We start from the raw sequence: 13445 nt of genomic DNA on the forward strand, positions 1-13445 counted from the left end.
AAGGGGCAGAGATTGGGGTGAGTAGCTTGGGAGGCTGGTGAATAATGTTCACAAAGTGCTGACAATTGTCACATGTTTTTATGAACTCCTTTGCATATCGGTCTATGGTGGGATAGTAGTAGCCTTGATGAATTACTTTGGATGATAACGACCTAGCCCCCAAATGGTTGCCATACACCTTCGTGTGTTTCTCTTAAGACATAATTCATGTCTTCTGCTGAGATGCACTTGAGAAGAGGCAAGGAGAACCCCCTGGTTGTACATAGTTCCATCTTAGAGTATGAATCGAGCTGTCTTTCGTGCCATTTTCTTTGCTTCCATTGGATATGATGGAATGTTGCCCACCAGAAATTCCTTGATTGGATCCATCCATCATGGGGGTTGGGAATCAGCTTCCATCATATCTGGCTCCAGAATGGAAGGAGTGTCTAGTATCTCCACTAGGACCGATCTCGTGAGGTCGGTCTTGTAGGCAGACGTTGCCAGTTTAGCTAAAGTGTCTGCGTTTGAATTCTAGGATCTGGGGATTTGGCTTATTTCGTATGTCTGGAACTGAGTGAGGTGCGACTTGATCTTGCTCATATACTTCTCCATCCAAAGTCATTCGTTTGATACTCCTCCTTAATTTGACTCACGATTGCTGTGAATCGCTGAATACTTGGATATGGCTGGCTCCTAGTCCCTTAGCCATGCGTAATCCGACCAAAAAGGATTCGTACTCAGTCTCATTGTTTGAGGTACGAAAGGTGAAGCGAAGGACATACTCGAAGCGCATGCCATCAGGTGCGAGTAGAAGCACGTCTGCACCACATCCCTTTTCATTAGAGGACCTGTCAACATACATGGTCCATGGTAGGTCGGATTCGGACGTTTGGGCTAGTGGTGGCATGAGTTCAACTACGAAGTCAGCCACAGCTTGCCCCTTCATAGCTATTCGTGGTTCGAAGTGAATATCGTACTCGATCAATTCCACCGCCCATTTCATTAGTCGACCAGACATCTCTGGCTTATTGAATACTTGCTTTAAAGGTAACTTTGTGAGCACAATCACGGTATGTGCTTGGAAGTAGGGCCTGAGTCTTCGTGCTGAGGTGACCAAGACGAGAGCCAATTTTTCCATTTGGGGATACCTGGTCTCGACCTCAGTCATAGCCTTACTGGTGTAGTAAATTGAACTCTGGCGTACTTCTTCCTGCTTGATTAAGGTCGAACTGACGACATTGTCGGACACGGCCAAGTACAAGTGTAGCTTGTCTTTTGGTAATGATTTCGCGAGCAGTGGTGCTGAGCAGAGGTAGTTCTTGAGCTGCTCAAAGGCCTCCTCACACTCAGACGTCCACTCAAATAGCCTCTTCTTTCGTAATGTTTTGAAAAATGGGAGACACTTGTCGGTATATCTGGAGACAAATCTATTTAGAGAAGCGATTCTCTCATTCAGGCATTGCAGCTGTTTGAAAGTCTTTGGTGTTTCATCTCAAGCACGACTCTAATTTCCTCCGTGTTGGCTTCTATTCCCCGGTTGTTCACCATAAAACCAAGGAATTTTCAAAATGAGACTCAAAAGGCGCACTTGGCCAGATTGATTTTCATCTGGTACTTACGAAGAACCTCAAAGGTTTCTGTTAGGTCGGCAAGGTGCGACCTAGACTTCTTGCATATTGTCCACGTATTCCTCCATTTTGCGTCCGATCTGGTTGGCGAACATTTTGTTCACCATCCTCTGGTAAGTTGCGGCTGCATTCTTTAGGCCAAATGACATTACCTTATAACAATACAGGCCTTGATCGGTTATGAAGGAGGCGTGGACTTGGTCGGGCTCGTGCATTTTTATCTGATTGTATCTGGAGCAGGCATCCATAAAGGTGAGCAGCTCGTGCCCAGTCCTGGCATCTACAAGCTGGTCGATCCTCGGAAGCGGGAAGCAGTTTTAGGGCATGCCTTATTAAGGTTGGTGAAATCTACACACATTCTCCAATTCCCGTTAGATTTTTTTAACTCAAACAACATTAGAGAGCCATTCAGGATACAATATTTCTTTTATATATTTAGCCTTTAAAAGCTCGTTGACTTCCTCAACTATTACATCACTCATCTCTTTATTTACAGGTCTTCTTTTTGCTTAGCCGGTTAGAATGAAGGATCAATGTTGAGGCGATGTACCATTATCTTCAGATCAATGCTAGACATGTCTTTATGAGACCATGTGAACACGTCCGAGTTGGACCTTAGGAAGGAGAAGAGTTCTTCCCTATCTACGGCCCTCAGCTTGGTGCCTACGCTTACTTGGTTCTCTAGGCTGAGCAAGGGAACAAGTTCCAGCTCTTCAGTTGGTGCAGCAACTTCATGGTGATTGCCCTTGGGTTGCTCGTCTTCAAAAAGGCAGGAGAGTCTGGTTGGGCAGGATTGCCTCTTCTACTAAGGCACAAACTGCCGATCCTTTGAGCACTGCAGCATAGCACTCCCTCGATGTTTTCTGTTCACTCCGAACCATTCCGACTCCGTTAAGAGTCGAATATTTCATGACTTGATGGAGGATTGACGGAATGGCTCGAAGTAAGTGGATGATTGGCCGTCCAAAGATGGCGTTGTTAGCTGATCTTCCATCTATCACTACGAACTCGACCATCTTGGTGACTTGAGTGTCCCATTGGTCAATTGTGATGGGGAGGTTGATGCATTCTTCAAGGGTGACAGATTCCGCTACAAATCCAACTAAAGGCGTTGGACTTTTCCTGAGCTGTGCCATGGTCCATCCTAGTGTTATGTAGGTGGTAAGGGACAGAATGTTGGTAGAGGCGCCACCATCAACCAGTACTCTTCTAACCTGGACATGGTCGATCAGAGGAGAGATCACCAGGCCGTCATTGTGGGGCAAACTGGCCTCTTTTAGGTGGGAGACAGAGAATGAAATGGGGCAGATCCGTTTCTACTTCTGGATGGCACAAACATCGTGTCTGGCTTCTCTGGCAAGCTCTTTCCTTTTATTTCCAGATTGGCCTCCACTCGGGCTTCCAAAAATAGTGTTGATAACTATAGGTCGGTCATCCCTTAAAGGTGGCGTTCTGGAACGCTTCCTCCAGTCTTTCTTTTCCATCGAGCTCAATCTCGGCTTGCCAACATACTTTTTGAAATAGCCATGTTGAATCAGTTCTTCAATTTGCGTCTCAGTTCTAAGCAACTCGAAGTATCATGACTGTGATCGCGGTGGAAATGGCAGTACCTGTCCTTGTTGGGTTTTTCAAGGTCTTCTCTAAGTTGTTCAGGACACTTGAGGAGCTTCTCCATCCTAGTCTCTTCGATGTTAGTAAGGATCTCGAATTCGTGATCGTTGTTGGGGCATATCTTTCGTAAGGTCGGCCTCGGCTAGAACCCGAGTCGGACCTTTTGTAATTAGATCGGCCCTGGAAGGGCTGAGAAGATGATCCCGTGTCCTTAGACTGGGAATTGACTTCCCTTTGTCCTGGTAGTAGGACTTCTTCTGGTGGGACTTTTTTTTTCCGTCCAACCCATTTTTGTTCTGAGTAGCTCTTGACCATCAATCACCTTCTTGGCCTTCTGTTAAACCTCAGCAAAGGTTGCTGGAGCTTCCTCCCCCAGCCTAATTGTCAAGGTTTCATTGGCCAGGAAAATGAGGAAATAACAAATGGCTGAATTTTTTGAGCAGTGTGCAACCTTGAGCTGCTCCCCCTAAAACATTGTCACGTACTTTCTAAGTGTCTCGCCCTCCTTTTGTTGAATGGTAGCGAGATGAGTAGATGTCTTTCTATCATAGTGTCGGGAGGGGAATTGGTTAATAAATTCCTTCCTCAGCTGACAGTAAGTCGAGATCGACCTGGCTGGTAGCCTTCTGTACCAGAGTCGAGCACTCCCAGTTATGGGCTATCTGAAATGCTCGGCACTTGATGACGTTCAAAGGTGCCTGTAAATCCATGAGGCCCTCAAAGACCTCGACATAGTCCTTCGGGTCCTTCGACCCATCATAAGGTTTCATGGCGGACGTCTTGAACATGGAAGGGATGGGCGCCTCCAGGATGTCCGAGATAAACGGCGACTCACCCATTTCGCCGTCATCAAGCACATTTTCTTTCTTTTCGCATCGTGCCTTTAAAGCCTCAATCTGTGCATCGAACTTGTTTTTTTCATCAGGTCGAACTATTCTATCGTAATCACCCCTTAGGGTGTTAATGGATTGTAACGAGACTAGGCTTTGAAGTTGGAGTTCTTTCGGGAGCAAGAAGGAGAGACGTCCGCGCCTCATGAGATGGAGTTCTTCCTTTTTTTATCGACTATAACCTTCCTTATGTTGTCCTCTTAACGACTATAGTCAACTCCCCCCCCCATTGTCACCAACGTGCAGGTTATCATCGTCACGATGGAGAGGAGGATTTTGATCATCCCCTTCATACTGCAGGTCGTCTCCGCCGCCCTAGACCCTGGATTGGGACCCAGTTCAGTTCGCTCGCATTATTTTATTGTAGGTTTCCTCCATTGTGCGCACTCGATTACGCATGTCATAAAGCTCCCGTTGCAATGTAGCTAGAACATCAGGATCCGTCGCTGGTACGGACCTGCGTGAAGTTCTTTTCGATGCTCCACCTCGACCTCGGTGGGTCTTGGGGGGCCACAGATGAGTATACGGCAAAGCCATGTTGGCATTGCGAGCCGACCTGCGTGGTTGGTCGCCCACTCGGTCTCCCTGGCGGTGATCGTCTATAGCCTTAACATCAACCTCGCGTGGGAGGCTATTGTTGCCATTCAGACCTCATCGGTTTGCCAAATTAACAGAAGTGGTTAGTTGAACCATCTGAGACTGCTTTTAGTTGAGATGACTTAGAAATGTCCTCCCCATAGACGATGTCAAATGCTAATGCAAAGAATTGCACTAGGTCAAACCTTAGTCAAGGTCGAACTCAGTCTAAGGTAAATTTTTAGTAACTTTACATCTTATATACTATGAATTTTACTATTTGACGTTATTTTAAATGTAATAGTTGGTAAAAATTTGAACTAAAATATAAAATTGTCATGTTTCAACTACTTTTAAAAGTTTAGACTATAATATAAAATTGTGGTGTATACATTAGAATTATTATCATTTATATTTTATGTGTTTAACTTTTTATTTTATTTTTATTAATATTATTGTAGATTTAATTTGAAATCTATACTATAAAAAAAATGGATGAAGTCATCATCGTGAAAAAATTACGTAATTGAATTTAGAAAAATTATCTGCAAAATCTAGTCTAAAAACTAGAATTACGGATTACAATTGTAATATTCAAGACCAAATTTGTATACCATATTTACGAAGTACTTATTTGCAAATTAGTATGAAGCCCTCTCTCAACAAAATTTATGGATGTGCCACTGAATCTGAGTACCCAACCTTGGGCGAATCAGCGTCCTCCACGTGACTTGACAATTTCTTTCCCCAAACAGAAACAAAACTACGTTCCGCTTTTGTTTCTTACTATTAAAAAAAAACAGAGAAATGTTTTATAACCCTTGTTTATTTCTTGTTTTTTAAAATTTTAAGTTAAAAAAATAATTTTCATATAAAAATTTATTTTTAAAATTGAATATTCAATTTGTTATCTTATATTTCTTTTTTTAATATTTATTACGTATTTTATGAATGAAAAAATTATAATTTTTTTTTATGTGTTGGACAAAATTGGAAACGGTAACAAGAAACAAAAACTTGATTTTGTTGTTTCCAAAATAGATATAACTTAGAAAACATTTCTTGAAAATGATAAACCAAAAAATGAATAGTTATCATTTATCAAACACTTGTGTTTCTAAAAAACTGAAAACAAAAACAAGAAATTAGAAACACAAACATTACCCCCGAGTTTTTCTAACATCATGGATATTATAAGGACGACACAAACCAGAAATCGAAAATGAAAACATCAATGGATTCATTAAACCGACAAACAGCTGGGTTTAGGTTGATGGGACTTCCTACTTATTAACTATTTCCAAAACTCAAATATCTGTGAAGTTCAGTAGTTTGCAAAATATCTAATAGATCCCACAAATGTTTTAAAAATGGTAGGGAAATGATAGAGAAAAGCAATCTGTTGTTTTGCAAATATGCAAATAATTGTGGTTCCAAGGACAAATATCGAAGTCTACATTTTATAGATAGGCCTACTCTAGTAACAATTATTACACAAGTGAGGTTACTACTGATTTATGGATAAAAAAGACCGACAAAGAACGATACAAAGTTCAAGTCGGCCGAAAAAATACGGTCTAATATAGAAATGTACCCAGCCAAGTCTCTTTTACTCGAAAGAGAAATTTTTGTGTCGTAGATTAAGATCATATTTGGCAAATTAAAAATTTGATTTTAACAAAGTTTAAAATCAGTTTAAATTGATTTTTAAGTTATACTTAGATCATGATTTTGGAAAAAAAAATTATTTTCTCAAAATCACTAATTATATTATCACTCCCCAATACGCCCTCAATAATCTATCTACATCTTCTGAAGATTCAGACTATTTAAGTCGATGTTGTGGAGGCAACAGAACTGCAAAACATTCTGGTAACACAATTTATTTTATTAAATATAAAGTAAAATGTGCAACTATCTTTATACCTTAAAAGATAATTTATGGATCCAATTTTTGCTGGGAAGGGACAGCCCAATGATCCTTGCTGCATAAGGAAGCATGAAGATATAATTAGTTCTCACACAGGAAAAATGGCAACTTCGAATGGTCTTCCAGAAACAAAATATGCTAAATTGCATTCATGCAAGTTTAAATCACATTTGTTTAATAATAATAAAATAAAAAGAAGGCTGAAAAGCTTTGCCATTTTCTGGATCTACAATAAATAATTATCAAAAGTAATTGGTGATTAACTTAAGTTGGTGATGAACAAAATATAAAGAAAAGAAATATGGACGGCTGACCCACACCGGAAAGATTAGAAGAATGTGGGTTGTATTTTAGTTGAGCCTGTCAATGCCGTTGTTACCTCCCACTGGTTGAGTAGTGTGTAAACTTTGGTCCTCTTCTCTCTGAACAGAGGCTTCAGCTGTCGGTCTTCATCAGACGATGAAATTCAATATGCTTGCACCACAGCACCTCTAATTAAGGGGAATGGCTCAGATTTCTTAGCCTAGTACTTGTGTTGTTGGCTCTACTCAAACCAGTTTTTTTTCCGCCCTCAACTCGAACCATGCATTGATCGAACCAGTACTTAAATTTTGTGTTCTCCCTCGACTCGAACCATGACCACCTCTAAAACATTTTTTAATTTGTACTATAATTTCGCATTGATCGAACCAGTACTTAAATTTTGTGTTTTTCCTTCTTCTATTATTCGTCGTGTTTTTCGCCCTCAACTCGAACCATGCATTGATCGAACCAGTACTTAAATTTTGTGTTCTCCCTCGACTCGAACCATGACCACCTCTAAAACATTTTTTAATTTGTACTATAATTTCGCATTGATCGAACCAGTACTTAAATTTTGTGTTTTTCCTTCTTCTATTATTCATCGTGTTTTTTATTAGCTTTTGTGGTGTACTTACTAGATGTTTGTGTCTTACAAATTGGTATCAGAGCTTCAGAATTCGGGATTCTTGTTGTTAATACATGATTCTTCCACTTTGATATTTTCAAGATTAAAAAATTGAGGTTCAAGATTTCACCGAAGTTTGAATTGGAGAAGTTGAATGGGAAGGGTGACTTCAGATTATGACAAAAAAAAAAAAAAGGGGCAACTTGAGATATGGCAAAAAAAGTTAGGAAAATAAGCAAAATAGCAACAAGGTTTGGTTTTTTTCAAATATAGCATTTTTTTGGCAAAAAAACGGAGGCCCACGTTCTAAATTACAAATATACCCTGCAGGCTCGAACCAACAATAAATTAGTTCTGATATACTAATGATTGAAAGATATACTCCTGATATATATGTGATATATGTTTGATATACATATGGTATGAAATTGATTTACTTCTGATATAACTATGATATCTACTACTATAGGTGACATAGAATTGATTGACTTCTGATATACTATTGGTTTACTTATGATATAACTATGATTGACAGATATACTCCGGATATATATGTGATATATGTTTCATATATATTTGATTTGAAATTGATTTACTTCCGATATAACTATGATATATACTACTATAGGTGATATAGAACTAATTGACTTTTGATATACTATTGATTTACTTATGATATAACTATGATTGACAGATATACTCCTCATATATATGTGATATATGTTTGATATACATATGATATGAAATTGATTTACTTCTGATATCTACTACTATAGGTGATACAGAACAGATTGACTTCTTATATACTATTGATTTACTTCTGATATAACTATGATTAATATATATACTCTTGATATATATGTTATATATGTTTGATATACATATGATATGAGATTGATTTACTTCTTATATAACTATGATATCTACGAATTATTTCGAACATATTACCTCTAATATATGTTTTATGATATACTAATATATGAAATAATTTTTTTTTCAGATAAAAGCAATGGTACAAACACGAAAAATGAAATAAAAAAACATCGTCGAAAATGTTGATGTCGTTCGTCCCAAAAGACAATATAAACCAACGCCAAAAGTGTTGCTATGGAAGAACGGAAGGCTTCAAAGATAGTATCTCCGAAAATACGACAATCACCAAGAACGAAGATTGATGTCTCAAGCTTTTACCTAAAGATTATACAAGAATGAAACTTACGCTTTTCTAGACGGTTGAAACTTATGCTTCTGGAACTTATGCTTCTTCTTTTATAGAATTTTAAAAATGATGTTTATGCAAGGATATGCACAACAGTGTGTTCCCGATTGTAGCTCGAACTCGGCCTCCGGACCGACCTGAACACTTGGGCGGACCTGCACAAAAAGGTGAGCATTCCGACGATCAAGTCAGTATAGGTCGGATTCCAAGTTTAGTTCGAGGCCAGAAATCGTCGTACCTGATCGGGGAGTGAGGTCCTCTACTTATGGGTGGTAGTCCCGCGAATCTCGCGACGGTTACATTCGGTAATCTCGGGACCGTCGGTTACACCCGGTAATCTCGGGACCGACGGTTACGCCCGATAATCACGCCGCAGACAGTTGCTCACATCAGCCCCTACCGAGCTTCCCGGTAGGTCAGACCTGGGCCAGGTTCACCTCGGCCCTCATACTTAGCATTTGTCGACGTTAGTGGCGGCCATCTCGGCTATCCGAGCTGGGCATGACTCATGAGCAATCTTGGAGCACCAATAGGGGTCCTCCACGCGTCCAGGGTATTCCCTTCCCCAAACAAATGACATTGTTAGTCTACTTTTGGTTTATGCTACTGGTTCGTTTTGATGTTTAAACCTTTAAGTTTATCGTTGAAGGACTTTGCTGCTGATTTGATGTTGATGTTGATACCCAAGAATGATATTTAAACCTTTTTAGAATGACATTGTTGCTGCTTTCATTTTGATTTTTAAAACTTTAAATAAAACTTAATTGTACTATTCATATATGTAGAATGTATACTTGATATATAAGTGATATATTATTGATATACAGAAAAACCCTAAGTTTCTCTTTACCTCTAATTTCTAATTGATTTCTCATTTGCAGTAATTTCGAAAATCACCATTGACGTTCACATTCACGTTCCTTTCAAGTTTTCTTTCTCATTTTCAGTAAGTATCAAATTTTTTTCTCACTGTCCATGCATTCCAATACCTAATAATTTCTAATTGATCAAAAAAATACAAGACAAAAGGTTAAAGCAGGTAAAATAGTGATTTACTATTATAGAACTGATATAGAACTTATTGACTTTTGATATACTATTGATTTATTTCTGATATACTAATGTTGTCAGATATACTCCTGATATATATGTGATATATATTTGATATATAATAACGATGTGATAACTGAAAAGGGTACTTTGGGAATATTGAAAATTTTAAAATCAGGATTTTCAAAAAAAATGCTATATTTGAAAATATCAAAAAGGCATGCTATTTTGTTAAATATAGAAAACTTATATGTTACTCATCACAAATCCCCAAAAAAAATTAAAGTGCTTCTTGTTCGGCAAAAGATGATGAAGGCTCTCGATGACTCTAGTAAGTTTCCCGAAACTGTCACCGAAAGAAAAAAAAAAAACAGAAAATTAATGAATTTGCTTGTAGTACCTTAATAGTTCATCTTTCAGATAATGTTTTGAGGAGGGTTAGCGACATCGAAACTGTGGCAAAACTTCTGGAGAAACATGAAAATTTTTATACATCTAAGTTTGCCCACCAAGAACTCACCTACAGCTCCTGCCGTCCGCTTGAATATTTGACAAACGAGATTTAGTTGAAAGAAAGAATGTTTAGCTATAGGATGGATCCTTCAAAATTATTGGAGGATAATATAGATAATGGATTCAATGGTATTTGTTGGAACGTGGCTAATTTAGGGAAAGAAAAATTAGTGGAGAATCAAGCAATAATCCCTCTTAAATTAGTTATCCAAAAAGTATAAAGAAGTGAAAGTAGCCATAATCTTATTATCTCTCAAGGTCTATAGGTTCATTTCCTCAATTTATGGCCAAAACTTTTTTTTCTTCTAAGTCCCTTGTCAAATCCTTATTTGATTTGATTTCCCCAATTTTTTCCAATCCAAATCCCATAACTCCCTCGCACGGATCATCCACAAGTTGGACTGGATCCAACGCTTATAAAAGAGTTTTTTACTGCAGATGATGATATATTTGTATAAAGCTTTAAAATAAATAAAAAAACTTTCAATAATTAATTTATCTTTATTAAGTTAAAATAAGAAAATTATTTTAAGTAATTATGTTTTAATTACTCGTTAATAAATATATTATAAATAATTAATAAATATATTATAAATAATTAATAAATATATTATAAATAATATATCTAAATTTATGTTGTTTATTTTATTTAGCAATCAATCTTAATAATTATCATTTGATATGCTTACAATATTAAGTTGTTTTATCTTTTAATTCAATTTTTAAAACTTACAGTGAAGTTGTTTTATTTTTTGAAAAATAAATTTTTAGTTCTTTTAAAATAATTTAATTTATTTTTTACTCTTCTAAATTTGATTGGTATATTAAGTTTTAAGGAAAAAATTATGAGTATATATTCAAAATTAAATTAAAGATATCAATTTGTAAATTTCATTTTAAAAGTATGTAAAAAAATCAATATAAAACATCAATATTGTAAAATTAATTTTTTTAATAATTTAAACCTAAATTTCAAAGTCAATTTTCAAAATTAAACATTAGTCTTAGATCATAGTTTTGGTTAAGCATGGTTTAAAGTTACATTCTAGACTGAAGTTTCAAGTTTAAACCAGGGTTCTAACTTGTGATGATTTCGTTAACAAAGATTTGATCTATATACCATGATTATTGTTCATGGAAAGGAAGAAAAAGTTTATCGATTCCATAAAGCCTTGTACGAATTAAAGCAAGCAACTCGTGCATGAAAAAAACAAGAATGGTGGATAAGTCCTAGTGAACCATCTATCTAAGTGGAAGAAGGAAGGTACAAATTTACTTTTCCTTATACGTTGATGATCTAGTTTATTGTGGGACTAACTTAGAAATTCTTGAAGAATTTAAGCAAAATATGATGAAGATTTTGAAATGACTGTGTCGCTATGAGTTTGTGACGTGGAGCGACTAACTTTCTTTCTAAGAATATAAAAATTGAGTCACGACCAGTCTTTATTTATAGGGTGTGAATGACTACCCAAATGAATGTATAAGTTAATCTACAAAAAAAGATTTGGGTTCGGGAGTCTTTTTTTTTTGGAAAGGTATTAACACACCACAACACTCGTTCAACGAACGTTAATTTATTTTCTCATTTTATTTTCAAGAAAATGACTTTTGAAGAAAATATAATTTTATTTTTATTCTAAATATCCCACATTTTATTGATCATTATTGGTAAAGTAAATAATGAACCTAATTATGAGTGGCATAAAGCCATTAAGAAAAATTTAGTTATTTGAATTTAATTTCACCTCCCAAAATTAATCACCTCAAGAATATTAGAGAATCGACCTCTCAAATTCCTTGATTTTTGTCATAGGATTTTTTTTGAAAATATTAAAGAAAAATATTTGATTTGTTAACTTTTAGAAAGATTAAGGAGGAATGTGAAATGTTTTTTTTTATAATTTAAATGTTTTTTTTCAACAAAGGTTTCCTTAATAAACAAGAATTTGTTATACCCCCAACAACTAACACATATTCTAGAAGGGGCAGAAAGACTCCCAATAACTAACACATATTCTAGAGGGGGCAGAAAGAGAATTGTACCGGGAAAGGGGGAATAATCAGGGAGGGAGAGTATAACGGCCTAGAGAGAGAAAGTTTGGCCCGGAGGTGTACGACAGGGTAGTGACTGGGTAGAGAAATCATCTGGTAAGTAATGAGGAGAGTTATCGAGATTTCTGTGTAAGGAAGGTTGTAGGGAGAGATACCCACCCTTACGATTGTAATCACCAACGGGCTTAGTTGCTTAATTCCCAAAAGAATTATGTGGAGCTACCTCACAAATTTGTATCAGAGCAGTTTGGACCTGGAAATTTGATTGACGATGACGGTGAAGGAGGTAGAGGCGAGGTGCGAGGCGACGGAAAAAGAGATTTCTGACATTAAGGGAGCAATCATAACCTTCTGCGGGAAGGTGGAGGAACAACGAGCGATGAGCGAACGAATCCAGTCGATGCTAGAAGGATTCATGTCAGAGATCATCGGCGGCAAGACGTTGTCACTCGCATAACTTGGTGAATCGTTGGTCAGAAGAATAAGTAGACGGAAGAGATGATGAGAATTATTCAGATCAATGACCAAAGATATGATCAAAACAAATTTAAGAAGGTGGATATGCCTATCATCATAGGTAAGGATCGTGAGTCTTGGTTATTTTGTGCTGAACATTATTAATATATTCACAAACTCACCGATGAAGAGAAATTGGTTGTCTTGGTGATAAGTTTTCATGGAGTAGCGTTGGCTTGGTACCGATTGCATGAGAATAGGGACCGATTCACCCATTGGGAGAATCTGCAAACTCAGCTTCAAAATTAATTCCAAAAGTCGAAAGAGGCCGACAATATTCACGATTGTTGGCGAGGGAAGTGTTGAGGAGTATTAGGAGGTGTTTGAAGCCTTGTCTGCTTCCTTGCCTCAACTTCCTGATGAGGTTCTTGAATGTACATTCCTAAGTGGGCTGGATCCTGTACAGGTAGAGGTGTTTGCTATAGAGCTGAAAGGATTGGACCAAATAATGCGGAGAATCTAGTTGATTGAGGACATAGCAATAACGGTCCAAGAAGCGGGTGAGGGGCAATCAACCACAATACAAAGGTCAGTGCCATAGGGGGTA

Source organism: Momordica charantia (genome assembly GCF_013281855.1).
Source record: "Momordica charantia cultivar OHB3-1 chromosome 2 unlocalized genomic scaffold, Mcharantia_2.0 BLBB01000002.1, whole genome shotgun sequence".
Lineage (NCBI taxonomy): Eukaryota > Viridiplantae > Streptophyta > Magnoliopsida > Cucurbitales > Cucurbitaceae > Momordica > Momordica charantia.